The sequence below is a fragment of the Ranitomeya variabilis genome, chromosome 5 (genome assembly GCF_051348905.1).
Source record: "Ranitomeya variabilis isolate aRanVar5 chromosome 5, aRanVar5.hap1, whole genome shotgun sequence".
Lineage (NCBI taxonomy): Eukaryota > Metazoa > Chordata > Amphibia > Anura > Dendrobatidae > Ranitomeya > Ranitomeya variabilis.
The window spans coordinates 628,734,776-628,759,514 of record NC_135236.1 but is presented as its reverse complement, the minus strand read 5'-3'; the positions used below and the strand labels follow the sequence as shown (position 1 = coordinate 628,759,514).

Sequence of the window (24,739 nt, the reverse complement as noted above, 5' to 3'; positions counted from 1 at the left end):
CATCCATGTTAGATATTAGAATGCCGATTCTTTTGTTCTGGTAATGGCTTTTCTGTAGAGGACATAGGAGAGCAGAGCAAGTGCTCCTAAGTATGTGATAGTTGGAAGAGAGATAACTGTTGGCATCATTTATACAATAGCTCTCTGATGTATATGGGGGGCTTAATGTTCACAAAAGTCTTCTTGGCTTATGTTATCACTTTTGTATTAAGATGTTAACCTGACCACAAAAAGAGAGTCTTTTAAGGGGAACCTGTCACCCCCAAAATCGAGGGTGAGCTAAGCCCACCGGCATCAGGGGCTTATCTACAGCATTCTGTAATGCTGTAGATAAGCCCCCGATGTATCCTAAAAGATGAGAAAAAGAGGTTATATTATACTCACCTGGGTGGGCGGTCCGATCCGGTGGGCGTCGCGATCCGGTCCGGGGCCTCCCATCTTCATAGGATGACGTCCTCTTCTGGTCTTCACGCCGCGGCTCTGACGCAGGTGTACTTTGTCTGCCCTGTTGAAGGCAGAGCAAAGTACTGCAGTGCGCAGGCGCCGGGAAAGGGCAGAGAGGCCTGGCGCCTGCGTACTGCAGTACTTTGCTCTGCCCTCAATAGGGCAGACAAAGTACACCTGTGCCGTAGCTGCAGCATGACGACCAGAAGAGGACGTCATCCTATGAATTTGGGAGGCGCCAGACCAGACCGCGACACCCATCGGACCGGACCAGGACCGCCCCTGTGTGAGTATAATCTAACCTCTTTTTCTTTTAGGATACATCAGGGGCTTATCTACAGCATTCCAGAATGCTGTAGATAAGCCCCTGATGCTGGTGGGCTTAGCTCACCCTCGATTTTGGGGGTGACAGGTTCCCTTTAAGTGATAGACTTAATAATGGTAATAAGAGCAAATCAGAGCCATCAAAAATCATACTGCAATACAATAGTGTATCACGTGGCCCCCACCCAGACAATGTAGACACAGATGAATGCAATGGTGGAACAGGGAGCCATCGGCTGTGAGGATCCTTTTACGGTATGCGAGGGCCATCATACTGTGTGAGGGTATTATACAGTGAGTGGGGGAATTTTTGTTGGCATCATAGTTTACGGGGCCATGAAAAGGTCATTGAAGTGGGTGACTATACTAAGGGGCTTCCATAGGGCCAAAATTATTGTATAAATGTAGCAACATATGTCCCTCTCCCCGTCTTTAAAAGTTAGGTGTGCCTTTTTGTGATGGCACATTTGCACATACAGTTGTGCTCAAAAGTTTACATACCCCAGCCGAATTTTTGCTTTCCTGGCCTTTTTTCAGAGAATATGAATGATAACGCCAAAACTTTTTCTCAACTCATGATTAGTGGTTGGGTGAAGCCATTTATTGTCTAACTACTGTGTTTTCTCTTTTTAAATCATAATGACAACCCAAAACATCCAAATGACCCTAAGCAAAAGTTCACATACCCTGGTGATTTTGACATAACATGCACAGAAGTTGACACAAATGGGTTTGAATGGCTACTAAAGGTAACATCCTCACCTGTGACCTGTTTGCTTGTAGTCAGTGTGTGTGCATAAAAACTGAGTTTCTGGAATCCAGACAGACTCTTGCATCTTCCATCCAGCCACTGACGTTTCTGGATTGTGAGTCATGGGGAAAGCAAAAAAATTGTGAATGGATTTTTGGGAAAAGGTAGTGGAACTGTACAAAACAGGAAAGGGATACAAAAAGATATCCAAGGAATTGATAATGCCAGTCAGCAGCGTTCAAACTGTGATTACCAAATGGAAAATCAGGGGCTCTGTAAAAATATAACCACAGTCAGGTAGGCAAACAAACATTTTGCTCACAACTGCCAGGAATATTGTTTGGGATGCAAAGAAAAACCCAAAATAACAGCTGAAATACAGGACTCTGAAAACTAGTGGTGTGGCTGTTTCAAGATGCACAATAAGGAGGCACTGGAAGAAAAATGGGCTGCATGGTCGAGTCACCAGAAGAAAGCCATTACTGCGCAAATGCCACAAAGTGTCTCCCCTACAAAACAGCACATATACAAGCCTCATAACTTCTGGAACAAGGTAATTTGGAGTGATGAGACCAAAATTGAACTTTTTGGCCACAAAAATAAGTGTTAAATTTGGGGAGAGGTCAACAAGGCCTATGATGAAAGGAACACCATTCCTATGTAAAGCACGGAGGTGGATCGCTGATGTTTTGGTCATGTGTGAGCTACAAAGGCACAGGAAACTTGGTCAAAATTGAAGGAAAGATGAATGCAGCACGTTATCAGCAAATACTGGAGGCAAATTTGCAATCATCAGCCCGGAAACTGCGCATGGGACGTACTTTCCAACATGACAACGATCTAAAACACAAGGCTAAGTCCACCTGTCATCTCAGTCTCCTGACCTCAATATCATTGACCCACTCTGGGGAGATCTCCAGCACGCAGTTCATGCTAGACAACCCAGGAATTTACAGGAACTGGAGACTTTTTGCAGAGAAGAGTGGGCAGCTTTACCATCTGAGAAAATAAAGACCCTCATCCAAAACTACCACAAAAGACTTCAAGCTGTCATTGATGTTAGAGGGGGCAATACACAGTATTAAGAAATGGGGTATGTGAACTTTTCATCAGGGTAATGTGGATGTTTTGGGTTGTCCTTATGATTTAAAAAGAGAAAACACAGTAGTTTGACAATAAATGGTTTCACCCAACCACTAACCATGACTGGAGAAAACGTCTTGGTGTTATCATTCATATTCTCTGAAAAAAGGCCAAGAAAGCAAAAATTCTGCTAGGGTATGTAAAGTTTTGAGCACATGGGAGCACATGGATGGGGGGCCCAATTAGGACTTTTGTGATGGGGCCCAATGATTTCTATGTAAACCCCTGCATATATATCATCCCTTCCAGGACACATCAATTTGGAGCTAAACACCTCCCTGATGGTATAACAGGGTGGATACATATTTGCGCTCAAAACATCTAGTTAGTAAGAATGTGATAATATTAATAATAGTCAAAGTATTAATAGAAACTTGTCCCTATATCACAGGATTAAGAGAAAAAAATGCTAATTTAATAACATTTATACAATGAGGAATGAGGAGTCCCAATTAATCCACATGAAAATGAAATGGTATAATAGTGGTTATCAATGTGAGGTTCTTTGTCATAGAAGTGCCGAGTAAATATCAGTCAGTTAAATATTCAGCATGTCCCAGTCAGCAGTGGGATCATCCTTAAAGTCCCTAGTTAGTCACCCAGAGATAAACAGTGCCTTGTAGATCATGAGGAGGGGAGCCCCTGCCCCTCCGTGCAGTCATGAGCTCTCCCGTTCTTACAGTGGAGTGGCATTCTTCAATGAGATAACTGTTTCAGATGCAGGGAAAATCGATGGAAGCGCTGTCCCGGCCGGTGACAGCTACTCCTGCAGAAATCGTTATGGTAATCCATGATGAAGCTTCAGCGGTGGGCCAGTCACGCTACTCAGTCCCGTTGCACTGGTACTGGTGCAGGACCTGCGTGACGTCAGGAGGCATGTGACACCACCAAGCTGTAGTAGCTATGAGGTGCGGCAAGGACCAAAAAGCCTCCGACGCGTTTTGGAAACCTCGCCTTCAGGGGGAAAAAAAATATTTTTTATTAATATCTATTAAAAACTGATCTAGAGTAAAATGGATCTGTAGTATATGAGTATTTAAAATAGTTATGATTTAAAATAAAAAGCATACACTTATAAAAATTCAGTTTGTCCTTCTGGAAGTATTTTATGTTTCTTCAGAAAATAGGTGGCTGATTGGCAGCCTTTATCGTGTTCAATCACTGTGTAGAGTGAAGTAATATCCAGGGTACCGAGAATAAAATTATCCTGCCATTCTATGCCCTTAAGTAATTGTAGTATATCAGTAGTGTCTTTCAGATATGCCGGCAGTTGGGGGACCATTTTTGGGAGATAACAGTCTATGTATTTCGATAAGTTGGCTGCAAGACATTGAATACCGGAGACTATAGGTTGACTGGGTGGGTCCACCATATTTTTGTGAATTTTTGGCAAATAGTAAAAATGGAGCAGACCAACGCCTCCACCTTGTCTATTCTCCGATATGTGAAAAATGTAGCCCCCCATTCAAGAGAGCAGCAGCGGCGGCGGGGTCAGACTGCTGGATCCAGGTTTCAGGGAGAATCAGAAGGTTAAGAGGATTGGAAAGAAAGAAGTTGTGGATGTAGGGGAGTTTGTTACACACCAAGTTCCAGAGAGAACATTTAAAGGAGCCACCTGCGGCTTTTAACCACTGACAGCGGGATTTAACATGTACCGCCCGTAAGCGGATCATTCATCCAATTCATCCCACTCATTGATGTACCTGTCACATGATTGCGGGGGGTGCCTACTGATTGTCATGACCACCAAGGGTGATGAAGTGTGAAGTGTTCACCTGGTTAACTGAGAAATTTCCAACTTTCACCATTTAAATTCTGGCCATGAATAAATTACATTTTCAGATTCATTATTGAAATTTAGGTTTATAAGAGTGACGCCTGAAGCGTCTGTGTTACCTCTTGTGTCACCCTCTCCCATAGTCTGCAATGCTGTGGACACAGGAAATTCCTTTTAACAGGTTCCCAGCAATAATCTGGACAATTAAAGTGATTAATTTGCGTTCAGCAGGAAATTACTTGTCATTTATGAAGACAATAACCAGCAGTATCATCACTAACCTCACTCCTGGGTCATCCCTGTCTGCAATATTTTATAAATCAAAGTGGTGCCATTATTTATTCAAGGTGATTTCAGTATAAAATCTGTTGTTATTCAAGTCACATAGATAAGTTTCTGACTCTTACACAAGTCTGCATTGCATTCCTCGTTGCCAGCTTGCACCAATTATTGGAAGACTTATTTTATGCCAAAAAATTTGTACGTTAAAGGGGTTGTAAAGTTTTAGCATAAAAGTCTGACCCTTGATCCAAAGCATGTGACGGCTGGCGGTGACAAATAAACTGTGCATTATAAATATTAGTACTGCTGGAAAAAACAGCCTTTAACCAAATATTAAATTTCAAACAATTAAGCGTAAGATGCCTTAGGATGATAGAAGATGGTTTATTTTTAGTAGAGAGGGTATTCAGCATGAAGACCAAGTTTTGTTTCTCAGAGCGAAACTTAATGCGTCTGTTAGAGAGATGTACGCCCCAAAAATGGATAGCTAAAAAGATGGAGAAAAGATCCAAAAATTATGGATTCTTAGTAAATTTGTTAACCACCCATGACTCGGGCCACGACTCAAAGGCCCAGTTGGAAGCAAAGGCTAGGCCCATACCTAAATGTTCATCCGTAAAAATTGACAAATCCAGCTCTTCGGAAGACATAAAAGGAGTTTGCCATAAATTTTTTCCATTAAAATCTAACAGGAATTTCAGCCAAATCCTCAAATCATCCTTAACCTCACAGTTTAAATGAAGATGAGCGTGAGGAGAAGAGTGACCGGATGTAAGTTCATAAAGACGCTTAGAGAAAGCACGACCCATAGGGAGGCACTTATCAAAAAATAATTTATTATTAAAATTAAAACCGAGGGAATTGAACCCATCTGGATTCACTGGTAAAAGTCTAAAGGCTGATTTTATGTCTGATTTTGCCATTAAAGCGTTATGACCAAATTTCCGCAGGATTTCAATAGCCTCATCGAAGGAAGAATATTTGACTGAGCAAAGACCTGTGTCAACCTCGTCATTTAACAAAGCTTCTTTCGGATATGATAAGTGGTGTATCAAACAAAAGGAGCCTTGCTCTTTTTTAGGTACTACCCCGAGGGGGGAGATCCTAAAATTTAAAAAGGGGGGGGGGGGGATCGAAGGGGCCAGCTGCCCTACCCGCCTCCAATTCCTTAAAGATTTTTTCTTTCACAATTAAGGGGAATTCGGCAGCAGACGGTAAATTCTGAACTAATGTGCAACCAATGCCCTTAAATTGTGGAACAAAAAATCCATAATAAAAACCATGAAAAATCAACGAGCTAATCTCCTGATCTGGGAAGACCTCTAGCCATGGAACCATGTTTTGTAATCTCACCGGAGTCGGGGCCCTTTGGAATAGATTCCTTAGAAGGCCCTTGTTGACCAGATTGAAATTGCTTCTTGTAGCATTTTGACATGGGGTGGTTGCTTCCGCAAAAAGAGCATTCGTGCCGAAAGCGGCAATTAAGAGCCCACTTGCAGTTATTTTCCTTAAACGCAAAATATATTCCCTTTTTTGCAGGAGCAGCCACACCTTGCCTGGACCTAGAGAATTTTTGAGGCAACATTAAATTAATCCATAACCCTATATCCTTCTTGCCCCAAGATAAATTGGGGTGCATGGCTAGTTTCTGTCTGAAAGATTCATCATATATCAGCCAGGCCATACCCCCAAAATTCCTGTAGGCTTCTAGAATAGAATCTAAGTGTTGAAAGAGGCCTGAACACACGTTAGGGAATTTCTCGCCTAAAACTGCAGTATAAATAGAAAAGGCTTGGAGCCAAGTATTAAATGATCTAACGTGGGAATTCTTCCTTTTTTCCTCAGGCTCATCTCTCCTTTCGTATTTATGCTGCTGATCTTTGACACATGGCAATAATGAAAAAAAGTCAACGTATTCCCTTTTCCATATTTGCTCTTTTACTGCAGAGCCAAGATGAAATCCTAAAGGGGATACTTCGCATGTAAGGGACTCCTTCAAAAATACCTCAGGTAAACCCGGTTTTAATATAAAATTCCCCTTGTCTGCATCACTAAGTGAAGCAGGTGTGTTAAGGATTGGAGAAGGAGTACCCTTGGATAAACATTCAATAACAATTTCCCTAACCATAGACTTTAAATCGTTAGAGGGGACAGACGGGGGCACATTTAAAATCTCACCCCTATCCGGCTGGATGTCGTCTTGGTCCGTGTGAGCAACAGCACTCAAGCCCATATTAGCGGGCGAATGCTGTTGAAAGGCAAATCCATGTCTTCTTCTGAGTCGGGTGATGTGGATCTCCATGCCGCCGCTGCAGCGTGGGCGGCGCTCGTTCTCCTTGTCGTCGATCTCTTCGGCGGTTGTGGCTCTGGCGCCAGAGATCCCTGGGCCGTCTCACCTCTTTTATGGGTGCAAAGGCTAGATGGGTCCCTGCTGTCCAATCAAAATGCCGAAAAAAAAAAGCGGGAAGAACATAGAAGAACATCCAGCATAAACCAGTTATAACCTGCTCGTGCCTTGCACAGCTAACTTGTTGAAAACTTATTAATCCTTTCACTGTGGTACACTAAAAAACCGTATATAAACAATGTTATTGGGGGCTGTGTTATCATGCGACCCCCTTAAGATTAACTTGGGAGGGCGTTCATTCCCATCCTGCGTACATCACTCCTCTGCCTCTCTATATACATTCCCATCCTGCAGTACATCACTCCTCAGCCTCTCTATACACATTCCCATCCTGCAGTATGTCACTCCTCAGCCTCTCTATATACCTTCCCATCCTGCAAAAACTCCTGAGAGTTTCTCTCATCACACACAGTTGTGTGGTCACGGCCAAGGTCACTGCTGCAACACACTGCATTGCAATACTTACCAAATGCACTTCAGACCCGAGTCGGGGCGTTGTCCCAGCCATCCCACATCGCTTTGGCCACCTCATTCCATAGTCGCCGGATCGTCATGTCGTCCGAGTGCTGCGGAACCCGGGTGTCCCACAACGGGACTTGCTCATGGACCAGGGAGATAAGGAGGTCATTTTCAATGAGGTCCTCATCCCGTTCTGGAACCTAAAAAATAAATAAAGACATTAATGTTGGATACATTAACCCCTTCATGACCCAGCCTATTTTGGCCTTAATGACCTTGCCGTTTTTTGAAATTCTGACCAGTGTCCCTTTATGAGGTAATAACTCAGGAACGCTTCAACGGATCCTAGCGATTCTGAGATTGTTTTTTCGTGACATATTGGGCTTCATGTTAGTGGTAAATTTAGGTCGATAATTTCTGAGTTTATTTGTGAAAAAAAACGGAAATTTGGCAAAAAATTTGAAAATTTCGCAATTTTCACATTTTGAATTTTTATTCTGTTAAACCAGAGAGTTATGTGACACAAAATAGTTAATAAATAACGTTTCCCACATGTCTACTTTACATCAGCACAATTTTGGAAACAATTTTTTTTTTTGCTAGGAAGTTATAAGGGTTAAAATTTGACCAGTGATTTCTCATTTTTACAACAAAATTTACAAAACCATTTTTTTTAGGGACCACCTCACATTTGAAGTCATTTTGAGGGTTCTATATGGCTGAAAATACCCAAAAGTGACACCATTCTAAAAACTGCACCCCTCAAGGTGCTCAAAACCACATTCAAGAAGTTTATTAACCCTTCAGGTGTTTCACAGCAGCAGAAGCAACATGGAAGTAAAAAATGAACATTTAACTTTTTAGTCACAAAAATGATCTTTTAGCAACAATTTTTTTATTTTCCCAGCGGTAAAAGGAGAAACTGGACCACGGACGTTGTTGTCCAATTTGTCCTGAGTACGCTGATACCTCATATGTGGGTGTAAACCACTGTTTGGGCGCACGGCAGGGCTCGGAAGGGAAGGAGCGCCATTTGACTTTTTGAATGAAAAATTGGCTCCAATCTTCAGCGGACACCATGTCACGTTTGGAGAGCCCCCGTGTGCCTAAACATTGGAGCTCCCCCACAAGTGACCCCATTTTGGAAACTAGACCCCCCAAGGAACTTATGTAGAAGCATAGTGAGCACTTTAAACCCCCAGGTGCTTCACAAATTGATCCGTAAAAATGAAAAAGTACTTTTTTTTCACAAAAAAATTATTTTAGCCTCAATTTTTTCATTTTCACATGGGCAACAGGATAAAATGGATCCTAAATTTTGTTGGGCAATTTCTCCTGAGTATGCCGATACCTCATATGTGGGGGTAAACCACTGTTTGGGTGCACGGCAAGGCTCGGAAGGGAAGGAGCGCCATTTGACTTTTTGAATGAAAAATTATCTCCATCGTTAGCGGACACCATGTCGCGTTTGGAAAGCCCCTGTGTGCCTAAACATTGGAGCTCCTCCACAAGTGACCCCATTTTGGAAACTAGACCCCCCAAGGAACTCATCTAGAGGCATAGTGAGCACTTTAAACCCCCAGGTGCTTCACAAATTGATCCGCAAAAATGAAAAAGTACTTTTTTTTCACACAAAATTTCTTTTAGCCTCAATTCTTTCATTTTCACATGGGCAACAGGATAAAATGGATCCTAAAATTTGTTGGGCAATTTCTCCTGAGTATGCCGATACCTCATATGTGGGGGTAAACCACTGTTTGGGTGCACGGCAAGGCTCGGAAGGGGAGGCGTGCCATTTGACTTTTTGAATGGAAAATTAGCTCCAATCGTTAGCGGACACCATGTCGCGTTTGGAGAGCCCCTGTGTGCCTAAACATTGGAGCTCCCCTACAAGTGACCCCATTTTGGAAACTAGACCCCCGAAGGAACTTATCTAGATGTGTGGTGAGCACTTTCAACCCCTAAGTGCTTCACAAGTTTATAACGCAGAGCCGTGAAAATAAAAAATAATTGTTCTTTCCTCAAAAATTATGTTTTAGCAAGTAATTTTTTATTTTTGCAAGGGTAACAGGAGAAATTGGACCCCAACAGTTGTTGCCCAGTTTGTCCTGAGTACGCTGGTACCCCAAATGTGGGGGTAAACCACTGTTTGGGCGCACGTCGGGGCTTGGAAGGGCGGGAGCACCATTTGACTTTTTGAACGCAAGATTGGCTGGAATCAATGGTGGCGCCATGTTGCGTTTGGAGACCCCTGATGTGCCTAAACAGTGGAAACCCCTCAATTCTAACTTCAACACTAACCCCAACACACCCCTAATCCTAATCCCAACTGTAGCCATAACCCTAATCACAACCCTAACCCCAACACACCCCTAACCACAACCCTAACCGCAACACACCCGTAACCCTAATTCCAACCCTAATCCTAACCCTAATCCCAACCGTAACCCTAATCCCAACCCTAACCACAACTGTAACCCCAACACACCCCTAACCCTATCCGTAACCCTAACCACAAGCCTAATCTTAACCCTATTTCAAACCCTAGCCCTAATTCCAACCCTAACTCTAATTTCAACCCTAACCCTAAGGCTATGTGCCCACGTTGCGGATTCGTGTGAGATTTTTCCGCACGATTTTTGAAAAATCTGCAGGTAAAAGGCACTGTGTTTTACCTGCGGATTTACAGCAGATTTCCAGTGTTTTTTTGTGCGGATTTCACCTGCGGATTCCTATTGAGGAACAGGTGTAAAACGCTGCGGAATCCGCACAAAGAATTGACATGCTGCGGAAAATACAACGCAGCGCTTCTGCACGGAATTTTCCGCACCATGGGCACAGCGGATTTGGTTTTCCTTAGGTGTACATGGTACTGTAAACCTGATGGAAAACTGCTTCGAATTCGCAGTGGCCAATCCGCTGCGGATCCGCGGCGGATCCGCGGCCAATCCGCGGCCAATCCGCTGCGGATCCGCTGTCGATCCGCTGCGGATCCGCGGCCGATCCGCTGCGGATCCGCTGCCGATCCGCTGCGGATCCGCTGCGGATCCGCGGCCGATCCGCTGCGGATCCGCGGCCGATCCGCTGCGGATCCGCGGCCCATCCGCTGCGGATCCGCTGCGGATCCGCGGCCGATCCGCTGCGGATCCGCGGCCGATCCGCTGCGGACCCGCGGCCGATCCACTGCGGATCCGCGGCCGATCCGCTCTGTGTGCACATGCCATAACCCTACCCCTAACCCTACCCGTAACCCTACCCCTAACCCTACCCCTAGTTCTAACCCTAACCCTAGTGGGAAAAAAAAAAAAAATTTCTTTATTTTATTATTGTCCCTATGGGGGTGATAAGGGGGGGGGGGGTATTTATTATTTTTTTTATTTTGATCGCTGTGGTAGAACCTACCACAGCGATCAAAATGTACTTGTAAGGAATCTGCCGACTGGCAGATTCGGCGGGCGCACTGAGCATGCGCCCGCCATTTTGGAAGATGGCGGCGCCCAGCGAGGAGACGGCCGGACACCGGAAGGATCGGTAAGTATGAAGGGGTGGTGGGGGGGTGGATCGGAGCACAGGGGGGGGGGATCGGAGCACAGGGGGGGTGGATATGAGCAAGGAGGGAGCGGACAGGAGGACGGGGGAGCCGGCAGGCGGACGGAGGGGACTGGACCCCATAACGGAGGACTGGGGGGGCGATCGGTGGGTGTGGGGGGGGGTCACTTTAGTATTTCCAGCCATGGCCGATGATATTGCAGCATCGGCCATGGCTGGATTGTAATATTTCACCAGTTTTTTAGGTGAAATATTACAAATCGCTCTGATTGGCAGTTTCACTTTCAACAGCCAATCAGAGCGATCGTAGCCACGGGGGGGTGAAGCCACCCCCCCTGGGCTGAAGTACCACTCCCCCTCTCCCTGCAGATCGGGTAAAATAGGAGTTAACCCCTTCACCCGATCTGCAGGGACGCGATCATTCCATGACGCCACATAGGCGTCATGGGTCGGATTGGCACGGGTTTTCATGACGCCTACGTGGCGTCATAGGTCGGGAAGGGGTTAACATAAGGAAAACAAAGAAAACAGAGACAGAAAACTGGCATGAATATTGAAAGTCAAGAAACAAAAGGAGTCAAGAAGAAAAAGGTAAAGAAAGAGGAAAGTAAAGAAATGAACATCCAATAGTAAAGTGAGGATACAATAAACAGTCAGCCACGTATACGTACACGCTGCCGCCTTGCCACCCGACCGTGATCCCGCTGCTCCTGCTCGGCCTCTGCCGCAGTGGAAGAAGTGTTCTAAAAAAAGGAAAAAAATTTGTCATATGTAGATGTGACAGTGAATACTTACCAATCTGAGGAGGTGAGTACTCACTTCACTGACATGTTCGGCTTGTGCAGGCCCAGGCCGTTGCTCCTCCTCAGAAGATGACATTCTGATGCACGCAGAAAGAAAGAAATGGCAGAAATTAGGACATATAGAGACAGAAAATAGAAAATAAAGACATTGGCTAGGATATACTTACATTGAGTGTAGATTCCTTCCTGTGTCTGGTCTGCTGCGTCTGCTCTTGTTCCCAGTCTGCTGAGTAGTGACCTGCAAATGCCCACTCCCTCCCTTTATCAGGTTGTATGTGGGGGGTGGCTTATCAGTGTCTAGACATGTTTTCCTGTGGTGCAACGCATGCGTTCACATAGACAGCAATGCGGTTTTTGCCGCATTCCTTCTGCTAGCAACCGCATACGTTTCTAGGCGGCAAATTGACGCCTCTAAAATTACTACATGTAGCTTTACTGCGCCAAACCGCAGACGCCAAACGACGCATGCGTCGTCAAATGCGGCAAAACGCAACCGATCGCAGACACATGCGTCCCTTATGTTAAATATAGAAATACACGACGCATGCGGATAATTGCGGAAGAAACACTGCGGACACAACCGCAAATGTGAAACCAGCCTAAGAGGCTTGTTTTCCGATGCATACAGCGCACATACTACAGATTCTGTTCCAGCTTCAGATTTAAGGGTACAGCGCCACTAAACCACACTATCTGGGTGACCCTAAACAATTTCTAGCCTAGTAACAGTTTTGTGCCGCCTGTTGGTTGGGTAGCTTTGCAGAGCTGTACCGGGTACCTTGCAAACATCACCTGTGGTCACATCACAGTCTGTAAGATGCGCTGGGCCTGTTACGCATTGTGATGTGGTCTCAGGTGATTTAAAGGAAAAAGGGCTATGTGGCTCTAAAAAATTGCTTCAGGAGAGTCCCCACCCCCCGTCCCTTGGCTCAGCCTCCTTCGGCTTAGAGTGGACCTTTTTTTACAATCTTTATAAATTTTTATGCCTTGCAAACTTGCAAATTTATATTAGGTATAAAAACACAGGATAGAAAAAGGATATGAGATCTCAAAGTTTCCAGAACCATTTACTGATAAGGTCGTAATAAATATTATAACTAGTAGCAGAAAATTATTTTGATGTGTAAGCAATAGAAAGTGGTATATAGCAGATGCTAACAGGATGCGTGTCCAGTCCCTGAACCCACATCTACTATGACCTTCTCTTTCTCTGGATAAAAGCCAGCTTTGTAATTTCATGAGTGTAACCGCAGCCGGCGTCCTCATGCCAGACAGAACCCGTATAATGCAATAAAATCAGTAACTTGAGATATGGCTATGACTTGTTCATGGCTATGAAATGAACATGTGCTGCTTTCCGGAATGGCCGACTGGATCAGTTGACATGGCTTTTATGCAACGTCAGAGCATCATTGATATACTAGAGCTTATAGCGCATCATATGGGAGAGTCTTCTGCTCTAGACACCCTTCTAATAGACAGAGGGATAAGTCCTCAATACTGTATATATTATTGAAAAAAACCTCTAAGGTACACCTTTGTACACAGTACCAATTATTATACTTTTACTGAAAATTGCTGGTTAGTTTAGATAAATGCTCCACTGTTATACCCACAATATACGTTAAAAAAGAGGAATGCAGTTTTCTGGTCAAAGCCAATTTTAGTTGATTGACACCTGATGTATGAGCAGTGCTAGCTGTCTTTAGCTAGATATAAACCTAGACAAAGTGGGTGTGCCGACCCCAAAGAGACAGTGACTAGACCCTCCCTACTGAAATACCACCTAAATGTCTATTGAGTTCAGTGCCCACCAGGTTTATAACTTTAGTTTTCTATCCTTGTAAAAGCAGCAATTTGAACAGAGAGATGTTCTCCAGCCTAGTAGAATCCTAAGGGTACTGTAAAGGGCTTCTTTGGGTATGGAAAAAATATTTCAGAAAGAAAACTCCATTATGAATAATTGCCAAATAACTGTAATTATTAAAAATGAGAAATCTGTCATAGAATATTAATAGGACAGAGGCCTGTGAGCATCTGCAGTAAGAATCTCTGCATCTCCCTTTATATGTAGGAAGATGTGCTCCAAGTGGATATTCTGAATTAATACTGAAGATAACAGGAGTGCTGCGATAAGAAGGACTGGGGACTGAGGTAAGAAGAGACTGCACATACTGCTGTCCACCATGATATTATGATCTAATACTAGAGATACCAGGGGTGCTGAGATCAGAAGAAGACGCTCACACTGCTGTCTACCCTATCTGATCTAATACTGGAGATAGCAGGAGTACTGAGATTAGAAGAGGCTGCTCACACTGCTGTCCACCCTGTCTTTTTTAGCTAATACTGGATATGCCAGGATTCCTGATATAAGAAGAGGCAGCTCACTCTGCTGTACATCCTATCTGATCTACTATTGAAGTTACTAAAGGTGCTAAGGTAAGAAGAGGCTAATTACACTGTTGGCCAACTTGTCTTTTTGATCTAACAATGGATCTAGCAGATATACTGAGGTGGAAAAGGCAGCTCATACTGCTGTACACTCTGTCTTTCTGATCTAATACTAGAGATACCAAGGGTCCTAAGGATAAGAGGCTGCTCACACTGATGTCCACACAGTCCTTCTTATCTAATACTGGTGACACCAGGGTTGCCAAGGTAAGAAGATGCTGCTCACACTGCTGTACACCCCATCTTTCTAATTGACTTATCAGAAGTGTTGAGGTAAGAATAGGCTCTTCACACTGCTGTCCTCCCTGTCTTTCTGATCTGATATTAAAGATACTAAGAGATATTAGGTAGGTAAAAAGAGGCCTCTCACACTGCTGTCCATTTTGTTTGTTTGATCAATACTGCAGATATCAGGTGTGCTGAGGTAAGAAGAGGATGCTCACACTTCTATCGAACCTGTGTTTCCAGATTTATTGAAAAGGTTTCAGTACTACTGTGGCAAGAAGAAGCTGCTCACTCTGTTGTCCTTCTTTCTGGAAAAGATTCCAGGGTTTCAGATGTAAGAAGCAGCTGCTCACACTGTTGCCCATGCTGTCTTTTTTTTTATCTAATACTTGAGATACCAGGGTTGCTGAAATATGATGAGTGTACTGAAGGACTGCTCAGAGGTAAGAAGAAGCTGGTCACACTGCTCTCCACCTTGTCTTTCTTATCCAATACTGGAGATAAAAGGCGTGCTAAGGGAAGAAGAGGTTCTAACACTGCTGTCCACCCTGTCTTTCAGATCTATTTCTGGAGATACCAGGAGTGCTGAAGTAAAAAGAGGCTACTCGTATTGATGTCCACCTTGTCATTCTTATGCAATACTGTAGATAAGAGGCATACTGAAGTAAGAAGATGCTGCTCAAGCTGCTGTCCACCTTGCATTTCTTATTCAATATGGGAAATAAGAGGTGTGCAGATGTAAGAATAGGATGTTCACACTGCTGTCTATCTAATCTAAAACTAAAGGTACCAGGAGTTCTGAGGTATGAAGAGGCTGCTCACACTGCTATCCACCCTTTCTATCTGATCTAATACTGAATTTACCAGGAGTGCTCATGTAAGAAGAGGCTGCTCACACTGCTGTCCACCCTTCTTATCTGATCTAATACTGAAGATACAAGGAGTGCAGAGGTAAGAAGAGCCTGCTCACACTGCTGTCCACACTGTCATTCTGATCTAGTAAGGAGATACCAGAGGTGCTCATGTAAGAAGAGGTTGCTCACACTGCTGTCCACCTTTCTTATCTGATCTAATACTGAAGACACAAGGAGTGCAGAGGTAAGAAGAGTCTGCTCTCAATGTTGTCCACACTGTCATTCTGATCTAGTAAGGAGATACCAGAGGTGCTGAGGTAATAAAAGGTTGCTCACACTGCTGTCCACCCTTTTTATCTGATCTAATATTAAAGATACAAGGAGTGCAGAGGTAAGAAGAGTCTGCTCAGATGTTGTCCACACTGTCATTCTGATCTAGTAAGGAAATACCAGAAGTGCTGAGGTAATATAAGGCTGCTCACACTGTTGTCCTTCCTGTTTTTGTGACAAGCTGAGTGGCATACTTGTCAGTATGGAGTATAGGAGCAAAGTTTCCTGCTGCACATTTTCACAGGCATCTGTCCTATTAATAGTGTATGGAGAGGGGCGAAGAATTCTACTGCACATGGTCACAAGCATTTCTCCTATTCCAGGGCAGGTTTCTATCAGTGATTACAGGAGAAAAAGAAAGAAAACACTATGATTAAGAGCCACATTGGCCTGAAATGCATAGTAAAGTACCGTAAACCTTTTTCTTAATGGTGCCCATGTATTTTTAATGCCTAATAAATAATGGACTTTACCACATACGGATGCTGCATCCTCTACTTTTTCAACCATTAATTACCTTTGAAGACCAAGCAAGTGTGATTTGGTAAATTTGGCAATCAAAAGCTATTAGTAATGTCTTAATAATATTTCCATTCTTTATTTTTCTCTATTTCCAAAACCCCTATAAAGAAGCACTCTCACTAACTTGTTTGTGCAGTAAATGTGTGCATGCATGTAATGTAGTGTGGGCGTATTAAAGAAGACAAAGAGGTCATGCAATGACTAAGAACCGCAAACGCCTCTGCCCAAGTACAGGTATATAACTCCATATGGGGGATTGTGACTTCTCATGTTGGACATTACCTTTTTAATGATTTTTCAATAAAATATGCTTTTATGGGACACGTGGAGCTGGATACCTGGATACAGTTTTCCTTATCGAAAGAGGAGATCCGGTACAACCATCCATCGATAAGAGAGGACTTTATTGTGAAACCACTAAAAAACTCAGGATACAAAATCACAAGTGATATCCTGACGCGTTTCTGGTGCATACACGCTCCCTTAGTCATAGGATGATAATTTTTCCTTTTTTCTTGTGAGTTTATGAATATACTCATCTTCCGCCGCTTTCTCCAGTGTCCAGCCTCGTTCTTCTCTGCATCTCTGTGATGTCACGGCAATTTTGACAATCTGGCTCATTCTATGCGCTATGTATGATCTGGATGTCCCTGATACAATGAAAGCCAATGGAGCCTCATTCTGACGCTCCATAGACTTTTATTGTAAAAGCCACTTCCGGGGTCACGCAGAGCGAAGCATAACCGTGCCAGTCTATGGAGCGGTGACATCACAGAGAAGCCGAGAAGAATGGCGCTGGACACCGGAGAGAGCTGCGGTAGGTGAGCATATTAATACACACACTACACTACATGCATCTACATACACATTTACTAAATAAAAAAGTTAGTAGGGGTGCTTCTCTAACAAACAAGAAAATGCTGACAGGATGCCTTTAAACTTATCTAACAATTTAAGTACATAATGTTTTACTACTATATATAATGTCCTTCATTGGACAGGATGAAGTTTAAGCTTCGTCTGCACATTTTCTTCTCCTCAATCACTTGTTAATTTGTGAGTGTTCTCATACTGATAGGATGTGACTATGCAATAAATATGATTACTCAGTATAATCTGCAGACAAGACCTTGCTTGTTTCATGTTGCAGTAATCACTTGACTTGTCAATGCCATTTTAATTGTTACTTTATACCCTGTTACATAGTTGATCATCCTGTTCGGTGTACGTCGTCAGAGACAAAAAAACGAATGAAGTTCACAAGTTTATTAAAAACAATACGTAAATGTTATTGTTGAAAAGTGTAATTGCAATACAAGCTGTCAAACAGCTTCTTCAAAAATCTAAAAAAAATTGGCATCCATGAAAAAAAACAAAAATCCATCTCATGTTGTAAATCTAAAATTGCTTGGTCTTCAGAGAGTTAAAGTCAGCTCAGTCTGCAATGTTCTATATGGACTTGTGGCTTATTATAGGATATAATATACATTATGTGTCTATTGCAGTGTCTAGACACACTTGAGTGGTAATTGTGATGAGGGGTATGGTTTGTTCCCATTACTGTACCGCATCTCTAAAGAAAACAGCTACATAAAATAATTTTATATCATTGTACGTTGCTGTAGTATATGTTGGTTCGTACAAGAAGAAGACTAGATGTTTAGCTATTACAGACTAGCTGTCAATGTTCTGTTAAAATTAGTGATTGGCATACGTATGGTTCCTCGCAACACATCATTTTCAGTATTACATGGTATGAAAAAGTTAAATGTGTAGTAAAATTAATTTTCTTACTTTTATATTATTGATGGAACCCACCGTCTGTTTCCAACGTTTATATTTATTTATAGTAGTAAATCACTTCAAAATGATAAATTCATAAGATTGTCTCTAGTCCTATACGCCGCCATTTATATGAGCTGTACCTTGGATCATAATTTTCTAAATGGGTTTTCATCTTGCATACATTTAGTTCTACCCACTTATTATGTTTGATCATTGTGTTAATTTATTTTCATGTTCATTATGTCATTTACACTTTGCTATTGAGCTGTCTTATTTGGAATAAAACAATGTACTTAATACTATAATGGTGTTCTCTGATATTTCATAATGATAAATGATGCCTCCTTTGTTGGCTTGTTCAGCTCCACCCATAATAGGCCCAACCTCACACAAACACCTATACAACAAATGGTCACTAGATGGCAGCAAAGGCTAAGAATTAGCAAATAGAACATTAAATAGTAGTACAACTAGAATAATAATAACTTTACTTCTGTTGCGCCAACATATTCCGCAGCACTTTACAATTCAGCAGAGACATGTACAGACAATAAAGACAATATAACGTAACTCATAGTTCAACAGTTACAGTAGGAGTGAGGGTCCTGTTCCCAAGCTTGCAGTCTATAAGGAAATAGGGTGACACAATAGGTAGAACATACTTGTTATGTACGGTCCAGCCATCATTATAAGTAATAAGAGTATTCATATAAATAAAAAAAAAACTTACTGGTACTTCCAATCAGAAAAAGACAAGTGTGAACAGGTGCAAGCTCAAAGAACCACTCTATATAACTAATAAATTAAATTTGCACCATGAAACACTAAGATATGTAAACATTGAATATACTGCTGTAGAAAACATGTTAAAAAATGAAAGTGCTTAGCACTCAAAATGGCTAATTTGTGTGAGCCCAACAGCCATCTACAAGGTGTACCCCTTTGTTGAGACCCTAAACCTAATTTGCTGGTTTTCATGTAAAGCTGTATGGTCCGCTCATCAGCCAGTATTTATCTAAGTGGAGTTACCCTGTGCTATTGGGTGAAAGGAGGATGTGGAGACAGATGAATAGGAGGGAGCAGATTATGATTAACATTTAGAAGGAGGGAAGAGGGGTAAAGTTAAGGTGACAGACCTGTCCAAAGAGGTGTGTTTTTAAAGCACGCTTAAAAACATGGGAGCTAGGTATTATTAGGATTGTCTGGGGTAGTGCATTTCAGAACAATTGCGCAGCATGAGAGAAGTCTTGGAGACGGAGGTGCAAGGTTTGGATTTTGGAGGCTGTCAGCCTAAAATCAGTTGCAGAACGGAGGGCATGTGTTGTGAATTCTGTTCTCGAACTCCCTCCTGTGGTCATGAATGGTACTTCGGCGAGTTCGGCCCATGGACTTCCTCTGGTGGCTGTGAGTGGAGCTGCTGGTTCTGAGGTTCCTTCCTCAGCTGACCTCGTTTGGTCCCAGGCTGGCTGCTCTATTTAACTCCACTCAGATCGTTACTTGATGCCAGCTGTCAATGTTCTAGTACTGGTTCAGATCTCTCTTGGATCTTTCTGATGACCTGTCTACTCCAGCAAAGCTAAGTCCCTGCTAGTTTATTTGCTTATCTTTGTTTTCTTGTCCAGCTTGCTATCATGATATTGCCTTACTAGCTGGAAGCTCTGGGAGGCAGAGTGGCACCTCCGCACCGTGAGTCGGTGCGGGGGTCTTTTTGCACACTCTGCGTGGCTTTTTGTAGTGTTTTGTGCTGACCGCAAAGATACCTTTTCTATCCTCAGTCTGTTTAGTGAAGTCAGGCCTCCTTTGCTGAAACCTGTTTCATTCTTATGTTTGTGACTTTCATCTTAACTCACAGTCAATATTTGTGGGGGGCTGCCTTTTCCTTTGGGGAAATTTCTCTGAGTCAAGTTAGGCTTTATTTCCTATCTTTATATCTTTAGGGGTAGTTAGCTCTTAGGCTGTGAAGAGGCGTCTAGGCAGAGTTAGGTACGCTCCACGGCTATTTCTAGTGTTTGTGTGATAGGATTAGGCTTGTGGTCAGCAGAGCTCCCACTTCCCAGAGCTCGTCCTGTGTGATAGTTTAACCATCAGGTCATTCCGGGTGCTCCTAACCACCAGGTCCATAACAGGCATGGTGTTGTGAATTCCGCTCTTGGGCTCCCTCCGGTGGTTGTAAGTGGCACTTTTGTGGGTTCTGCTCTTGGGCTCCCTCCGGTGGATTTAAGTGGAACTGCTGCTCCTTGGATTTAGCAGTCAGCAGCTGCTTCCACTGATCGTTTATTCTGGCTCGGCTATTTATCCTGGCTCTATCCTTCAGCCATTGCCAGTTGTCATTGGTTCCTGGTTGGATTCACATCTCTGCTTGGATTTCCCTGATATTCTGACCAGTTCAGCAAAAATAAGTCCTTGCTTTGTTCTTTTGCAGTCCACTTGTTGTGGACTTAATCTTTCTGCACTTTCTATGTTTTTTCTAGTCCAGCTTGTCACTATGGATTTATTCAGTTAAGCTGGAAGCTCTGGGAAGCAGATTTACCCTCCACACCTTTAGTCAGGTGTGGAGATTTTTGTAAACTCTGTGGTGGATTTTTCTAGTTCTTAATACTGACCGCACAGTATTCTGTCCTGTTCTATCTATCTAGCTAGACTGGCCTCCTTTGCTACACCCTGTTTTCATTCTGCGTATGTCATTTCCCTCTCCACTCACAGTCAATATTTGTGGGGGGCTGTCCTATCCTTTGGGGATTTTCTCTGAGGCAAGATAGCTTTCCTGTTTTCTATCTTTAGGGGCAGTTAGTCCTCCGGCTGTGGCGAGATGTCTAGGGAGTGACAGGAACATCCCACGGCTACTTCTAGTGTTGTGTTAAGCTCAGGAACTGCGGTCAGTACAGGTACCACCTCCTCCAGAGCACGTCCCATGTTGCTCCTAAACCACCAGTTCATAACAGCATGGGTTGGATGATAGACAGAAATGAGGGATGAGATATAGAGTGTCGCAGAACTGTGGAGAGCTTTGTGGGTGACAGAGATAAGTTTCTATTGTACTCAGTAGCGAATGAATAACCAGTGTAATGACTGGCATAAGATGGAGGCATCGGTGAAGTGGCTGTACAGAAATACGAACTGCATTCCGGACAGATTGGAGAGCAGAAAGTTTGGCTAGACAGAGACTGATAAATAGAGAGTTGCAGCAGTCCAGATGAGAATGAATAAGAGCGACAGAAAGTATTTTTGCAGTTTCAAAGGTGTAAGAGGTCAGATTCTGGAGATGTTTTTAAGATGCAGGTAACATAAATGAGTGAATGATTGGAGATAGGCAATAAAGGAAAGTTCTGTGTCAAATATAACCCCAAGGCAGCTGGCGTGCTGATTGGAAGTTATGGTGGAACCACCCAAGGCAACTGCAATATCAGGTACAGGTAGGTTAATAGAGAATGGAAACACAAGGAGTTCAGTTTTGGAGATTGAGTTGCAGATAGACTGAGAACATTATCTTAGAGATAGCAAACAATTATTGGTATTTTGTATTAACATGGAGACGAGGTGTATAATTGCATGTCATCATAGAGCTGTTACTGGAAATCAAATCTTGTGATGGTTTGTCCAATGGGGCAGTATATAGGGAGAAGAAGAGGGGGCCCAGGACTGAGCCTTGACTATCCCCGATAGTAAGGGGAAGAGGAGAGGAGTAAAAGCTAGCAAAAAATACAGTGAAGGAGCGGTCAGAGAGGTGGGAGGAGAACCAGGAGAGAACAATGTTCTTGAGCCCGATAGAGCGGAGCAGAGTGAGGAGGAGCTGATGATTCACAGTATCGAATGCTGCAGAGAGATGCAGGAGAATCAGCAGGGAGTAATGACCATTAGATTTAGCTGTTAGTAGCTCACTAGAGACTTTAGTGAGGGCAGTTTCAGTAGAGTGTAAGGCGCAGAAACCACATTGTAAATTGTCAAGAAGAGAGTGATCTGAGAGATAGTGAATTAGCCGGGAGTGAACCAAGTGTTCCAGTTTAGAGATGTGTAGTTAGCAGTATAGTTATGATCGTAGGGATTTTTTATTTTAAGGAAAAGGGGTTATCACAAGGTGTTTGAATGAAAAGGGAAAGATACTGGAAGAAAAAGAGAGGATAAATATTTTAGTTAGGTAGGTAGTGACAGTAGGGGGAGAGAGAATGGCGGAGATGTGAGGGAATAGGGTCACTAGTGCAATTCATAGGGCGAGAAGAAGCAAGGAGCCTGGCCACTTCTATGACAAGCTCAAAGATAGAACGTGAGCTGGAGATGCGGGAGGAAAGTGGATCCAAGCTCTGAGGGAATTGTGTAAAAATGTCCTGGCAGATGTGGTTGATTTTTTGTACGAAATAAGTGGCTAGATTGTCAGCACTGAGGTTGGTAACCGGGTCCTGAACTTTAGGGCTCAGGATGGAGTGGAAAGTTTTGAAATCTTATTTTACATTTTTTGCTATTAAGGTAATGAGGGTGGTAAAGTAGACTTGTTTGACGAGATGTGGGGCAGAGTTATAAGTTTTGAGCAGTATCTGTAGCAGTCTCTGAAGAGGCAATTTGCATATTAAATTTCACAAAGGAGCATTGCACGGCGAATAAGCCTCCTTACCTGGACAAGGCAGAGTTGGTATGTCACTCTCCACAAGGAGAAACCTTACCCCTTAGACTTCAACAACCAAAGGAAAAAGAAGCAGCATAAAGTCCAGATAAATATGTAAACAAACTTTATTAACAATTTATTACAGGTTTAAAATGAGCAGAGGGAAGTGGTCCCCGTGCTGTACTCAGCACGCACCTACAGAAACAGGGGGTATGTGCCTGTAGTATATATATGCCCACATTATAGCCAAGGCTAGTATAGCAGAAAATTAAGGTGACTGTGCATAGGATTCAAAGAAGCCTGCATTGGACACACAGGTCCATAAGATTAGCTGACAAGCATATTTCATACTAAGTGTATAATACTATACATACCAGGTAATGTGGAAACAAGTCACGGCGTGGATTGGCACTTCACCCCTGTATCCCCCGACGCACGTTTCGGCTATCGCCTTTCTCAAGGGGTTTCCCTTAGACTTCAGTACAGAGCCTCTCACCTAGCCAAATCAATTCTCATGCTTCGCACTGACGAGGGCCAACAGTCCAAAACACCGTGTCTGCGAATTGAGATACTTATTTGGCTTTTATTCTAAGTCATATTGCAAGACTCATTAAAGGGTTGATCGTGACTTGTAGGATCGCTACTTCCAACAGGTGGCGCTATAGAGTTCAAGTCCTCTTTTTCTCTGAAGAGACAATTTGCATATTACATTTCCCAGAGGAGCATTGAATAGTGAATAAGCCTCCTTACCTTGACAACCCAGAGTTGGTATGTCACTCTCCACAAGGAGAAACCATACCCCTTAAACCTCAGTCCAGAGCCTCTCACCTAGCCAAATCAGTTCTCATGCTTCACAGTGACGAGGGCCAACAGCCCGAAACACCGTGTCTGGGAATTGAGATACTGATGTGTCTGGGAATTGAGATACTGATTTGGCTTTTATCCTAAGTCATATTGCAAGACTCGTTAAAGGGTTGATTGTGATTTGTAGGATCACTTCTTCCAACAGGTGGCGCTATAGAATTCAAGTCCTCTTTTTCTCTGAAGAGCCAATTTGCATATTAAGTTTTGAGTGTGAACTTATAGTGGATAAAGTCTTCTGAAAGTGATTTTTGCCATAGATGTTCCTTGAGCATTGCAGGAGAAAACATGGTTTTAGCATGTTCCAGGGTTGCCGCTGTCTGTATTGGGTATTTCTGCATGTAGGTGGTACTGCTTCATCCAGGGCACTCTGCAATGTATTATTATAATGTGACAATGCTGAGTCTTGAAGGAGAGGGAGGAAACGGGAGGTAAAGAGGACTGTATATTGATCATAAACTGCTGGGTGTTGATGGCATGTAGATTTCTGTATATGTGATAAGTGGGGGTGTCCGGGGTGTGGAGACAGTTCAGAGAAGGAAAGAAAGTTGTGGTCAGAGAGCTGGAGAGAGGAGTTGATAAAGTCATGCACTAAGCAGAGTCGGGAGAAGACTTGGTCCAGAGCATTCCCATCTTCATATGTAGGAGAGTTAGAAAGTTGTGAAAGGCTGGAGGAGGAGGTTAGAGAAAGAAGATGAGTGGCAGAATGGGATAGCGGATCATCAATGGGGATGTTAAGGTCCCCTACTATGAGAGTGGGAATGTCACAGGAGAGAAAGTGTGGAAGCCAGGTGGCAAAGTGATCCAGAAACTGACGGGAGGGACCCGGTGGGCGATACACAACCATCACTCGCATGGAGAAGGGTTCGAAGAGTCTAACCATGTGGTCTTCAAAGGAAGGAAACATAAGTGAGTGTACCGAGGGATAACCAGGAAAGCACATTGTGATGAAAGGTGCAGACCAACACCTCCATCTCATTTGTTATCAGGTCTATGGGTATGTGACAATTGTAGCCCACGAAAGCAGCAACGGCGGAGGTGTCAGATTGCTGGATCCAGGTTCAGTCTCGTTTATTTTGTGGTATATTGTATATATATAATGTATTGGAATTCCTGTAGCTCAGTATAGAGTACATACAGGATAGTCATCAAAATACATTTTACATAGATAA

At 43.2% G+C, this 24,739-nt stretch overlaps 1 long non-coding RNA gene across 2 annotated transcripts in view; it reads left to right on the top strand.

The window, feature by feature from the left end:
* The first annotated feature begins 17,087 nt into the window (after positions 1 to 17,087).
* Positions 17,088 to 24,739, top strand: part of LOC143773898 (uncharacterized) — a 34,131-nt gene continuing 26,479 nt past the window's right edge. Inside the window, exon 1 of one of the 2 annotated variants that reach the window (XR_013215436.1) lies at positions 17,088 to 17,141. This is a non-coding gene — a long non-coding RNA (uncharacterized LOC143773898). Of the gene's footprint in view, positions 17,146 to 24,739 lie in introns of both variants that reach the window. The other variant, XR_013215437.1, reaches the window with a different exon arrangement.